The sequence below is a fragment of the Corylus avellana genome, unplaced genomic scaffold (assembly GCF_965113065.1).
Source record: "Corylus avellana unplaced genomic scaffold, dhCorAvel1.hap1.2 HAP1_SCAFFOLD_112, whole genome shotgun sequence".
NCBI lineage: Eukaryota > Viridiplantae > Streptophyta > Magnoliopsida > Fagales > Betulaceae > Corylus > Corylus avellana.
In genome coordinates, this window is record NW_028290523.1 from 10,001 (window position 1) to 15,000 (window position 5,000).

At 29.6% G+C, this 5,000-nt stretch overlaps 1 non-coding gene across 1 annotated transcript; it reads right to left on the reverse strand.

The window, feature by feature from the left end:
- Positions 1 to 554: 554 nt before the first annotated feature.
- Positions 555 to 626, reverse strand: TRNAT-GGU (transfer RNA threonine (anticodon GGU)). The gene has a single exon. It is a non-coding gene; the product is annotated as a tRNA-Thr (tRNA).
- Between the last annotated feature and the right edge of the window lie 4,374 nt (positions 627 to 5,000).

Genomic DNA, 5,000 nt, shown 5'->3' on the forward strand with positions numbered 1-5,000 from the left:
TAAATAAGAATCTTTAATCAGTAATATCGACAAATTCTTACAGAGCCCAAAGAAATATGAAAATGAAATAAAAAAAAAGATCCACTGACCGTTCCAATTTCATCTTTATCGAATTTGAATATCAGAATAGTGGATATAGTCATTATTCAATAGGTTAGGTCCACTTACTTTTTTTGTTGTTTTCTAATCTTTATTTTTCTAATCTTTAGAATGGATTTGATTGGAATAATGGAAAGGGATATTTAGCGATTCAAGGAGACGACTTTTCATTATTCTTTCATTTTGATTATTCATTATAATCATTTTCATTATACATTATTCATTATACATTATAATAATAATATAATAAATATTAAAATTAAAATGTTCCATTTTATAACTATAATTACTATACAATTATTCATTATAATGATAGCTTATTATCATTAATATTTATAATTTTTATAATTTAATGATAAGGTTTGTTACTTTTTTAGTATAAACATCAACAAGATCTCCATCCTTCCTCCAAAAAGAATACTATGGTATGGCTGGGGTTTTATGAAAAAACCCAAAGCCCCTTATCGGATTTGAACCGATGACTTACGCCTTACCATGGCGTTACTCTACCACTGAGTTAAAAGGGCCCATTTTTTTTATTTAATTACTGAATAAGTCATTACCCACTATGAGTCTACTTATTCTAATATATATATGTACATACAGGAACGATAAATTCAATTTATCTAGTGAGTATAGGTAAAATAAAAAAATGGTTTATTAAGATTGGATTTTATAAATGCAATGAATTGTTTCAAAACCGACCCTAATTGAATTGACCCCCATCATAACGAAATTAATTTGATTGATACATGGACTTACCAATTCAACATAGATATAAGATCTTTCGTAGAATCATTGATAAAAAGATTTATTTTACTTGTTCCCCGAACTTAATTCTTAGAGAAAAACAATTTTCAATAACTTGTTGATCCCTATCCTTCTTCCCATATTTTCAGATTTTTTTTTTAATTTCAGATTTTTTGAATTTCCTGGCTTAGTGTAAGATAGAAATATATCTATCTAATCTTAACAAAATGAATGAAAGCGGAAGAAATGAAGTTTCATTCCCCTTTCTGATCTGGCGGACCAATCACTCCCCAAAAGGTCCTATACCTCGTATTATTTCTATTCTACCGATTTAGTTTATTATTTTATTTATTTTTTTTAATATTAATAATTTTAATAATATCGATTTATAATTAATATCTATTTATTCTTATATTCATTTTCTTTATTTATTTTATTCTTTGATATAATTCTATTTCTAATTAATTAGAATTATAATAAAATTGAAAATGAAATAAATATATTTAATGAAAATTTAATGAAAATAATATTAAAAAAAAATTATATGATTAGAATGAATGATTCATGAATATAAATACGAATCAAAAGATTCTATGGAATCAGAAAAGAGGGAAAGATCTTTCAGATTTAATCATACCACATTATATTGACAATTTAAAAAAACTGTTCATACAATGAGCATAGTATGATGGCGGTCGGGCATACTTGCCCCCATCGTCTAGTGGTTCAGGACATCTCTCTTTCAAGGAGGCAGCGGGGATTCGAATTCCCCTGGGGGTAGGTGTACTACGAAAGGAAGTTGATCATGAATTATCAATAAGCCGGGAATTGATTCTTCCTGGGTCGATGCCCGAGCGGTTAATGGGGACGGACTGTAAATTCGTTGGCAATATGTCTACGCTGGTTCAAATCCAGCTCGGCCCAATAATTGGCCGATCCACCATGAAATGATAGAACCCCATTTGTTGTTCCCCAGAAATGCCTGATCGGAATACGGAAGAATAAAAAAACTAAAATTTTCTGATATATTTTACCGCCGTTCATTTGCTCTCTTTATTTTTTCTCACAAATTCTGATCTTGCTTGCTAATGATCTAGATTCATACTAGATTCATATAAAGATCTGGAAGTATAAGGAAAAGAATAAAATAAAGAATAAATAAAAAAACTCTTTTTTTTTCATTGAAAGCTTTATTTGATTATTAATCAATTTATAAAAAACGAAAGGATTATTAACAATCCGTGAGGCGCTCTCACTAAAGTGCATATCCGTGTGTATATCAAATATATTACTCGCGTTTCTGTTACAATACGACTATTCTAATCTAAAATCTAAATAAAATAGAAATAAAATAGAAATAAAATAGAAAGGGTTTGAATTAAATCATAAGAATATGTATGATGTACACTTGATTTCCTTGGGATTGTAGTTCAATTGGTCAGAGCACCGCCCTGTCAAGGCGGAAGCTGCGGGTTCGAGCCCCGTCAGTCCCGACAGATCCAAATCCAATAAAAAAATACATCAATTCATCTCTGCGTTTGCTGTGAAAAGGAGAACAAAAGAAATAGCAGAATTTCATTCACAAGAGGATACCCTCCTATTTTATTTATTTATTAGTTTCACATTTCTCATCAAATAAATATGGGAATTACCATTTATTCAACTAGTACCAATTGATAGGAGAAAGACATATGTAGATTAGTACAATGATTGGTAAAATTATATTCAGGATTCCAAGAAATACCGTACGGAGTCTGGCTTTTTCGATTATTCCCGATCTGTGTAATAGAGTACTATATGTTTACAGGGGGCTATACAGAAATGGAATTTGTACGATACAAAAAAGATTAACTTAACATAGTAACTTTGATATAATACTTTTAAGATTAAAAGTATATCCCTTTAGGGCTCCGATTTTGTGTAACCTCAATTAATAATTGAAATTATTAATGTGAATTTGAACCAATTTATCTCATTCAAATTTCACACTGAATTTTTGATATATGCATCCCAAAATTAATCCAAGGAAATGGGATATTAATAAAATAAAGCTCAAAGAAGATCCTATCTCTCTTTGTGAGGGAATGAATAATCTTTTTTAAGTTTAAGGGTCTTGCCGAAGAAAGAACAAACTTTTTAATGAATTTGATGGAATACTCGATTTTTTTATACCCGGACTCTCCTTATTTATACTACTTCTTTGTTTTCCAAGAAGATTAGATCATAAAAAGGGGGTTTAGAACTAAACTTCTTCCTTTTTACATTTCGCTTCTATTGGTTATTTTATTGGGGTTTTTTATAACCAATGTAAGTAAGTGTAAAGGCGGTCATATGATATTTCATCAGATGATTCCACAAGGAGGGACGTAGGTTATAGAAAAGAAAGAATGGAAAGGAAAAGAATGATAAAGAAAGTAAAGGAATTATTTATCGGATCAGGAATCAAAATTTGAATTCGGTATGGATAAAAGATCTTCCTATGTTATACTATTTAATTCTCGACGATGAATCAATTTGATAGCTCAGATATTGTTATTCATGATATTGCTCCGATTCGATATCGTCGAGATGTAATTCATCCCATTGAATATTGAATTTACAGGCGAAAGATTTATCAGCTCTATGGGATTAAATCCCGAGTTATTGCGAATTAATTAAAAATGAAACGATGAGATTATGGAAGTAAATATTCTCGCATTTATTGCTACTGCACTGTTCATTCTAGTTCCTACTGCTTTTTTACTTATAATATATGTAAAAACAGTCAGTCAAAATGATTAATTTGAATTAAACTTGACTGTTTAGTTTTTATCTTTTTATCAATGATTGAAAAGAAAAAAGAAAATGAAAAGTATTAAGATTTCGTGTCTTAAATGAAATAAGCGGACGAGAATCATCAGTATTTTATGAGATTCGATAGTATGGTAGAAAGAAATAGATGAATCTTTCTACCATACTTATTATTGTTATTGTAGTATATAAAGTCGTACTGTATAAAGATAGAGGTTTAATATAGATCAATCTGCAATATGTATCTTCATAGATATCAATTACATATATGTAATGTATTTACATAATGTACCAATTCTATTTCTTTGCTTCATCTATTTAATTTGTGTTGATTCCAATCATCAATCTGAAAAAATCGAAGGGCAATTCTTACTCTTACAATTCTAATTCCTAGAATTTCTGATTCTATTCAATATGAATCCCGATATCCATTGAAAGAATCAAATTGACGAAGGAAAAAAGAGTATAGGCCTATATTAATATTAATAAAATTAATAATGAAAAATTAATAAAAAGAAAATAAAATAATCTTTTTTTAGTATTCTGAAGAAGTAATTGATTGATCAGTTGACAGATGATCCAGTGGTTCATTTCCATGGGAACCTCTTTGGATTTCGAAAAGGATTAGTAAAGCCCACCGATTTTTAACGTTTGAACCATGATATGAAATGAGTTCAATAAAGCAAGCATAACATAAATAAGATTTCTAAAAGAATAAAAAAAAAAAGCGGGAACGCGCAATATGTGACTTGCCCAAGGCAATATTTTATTATGTGTAGTATATTGTTGGACAACCACTATGTCTATGTTGTTTCCCATAGGAAGTCTGTATCCACTTAATAACATAATTATTTTCTTTTCTATTTTAACAGTAAAAAAAAGGACTTTGCAGAACGATCTATAAAACAATTGATATGGGTTGAGTTTGAGGAATCAAACTCAATTAGTAGTACTTCTAGAGTCCACTTCTACCCCATACTACGAGTGAAAGAGAAAATGTAAAGACTACCATTAAAGCAGCCCAAGCGAGACTTACTATATCCATGTGAATTATATCCCCTATCTCTATAAATATGAAGGAATTATTCCATTAATGTTCACTAATCATTATTATGTTCATTAATAATAGTGGAATCCCTGGCGCAGAGTCAAAAGGGAATTCTGACCCAATACCGTTGATGAAACAATCCAATAAACTCACAATTATAAATTCTAACAGGTTCCTATATGATTTATAGTAGAATCGGAAAACACTAAGCGCAAGCAAAATACGTAGATACACCCCTGGAAGTTTCAAGGGAATGTTACTAACATGTAGAAATAATAAGACCTAGTCTTTCTTTTGTTGACTTTCATTTCAT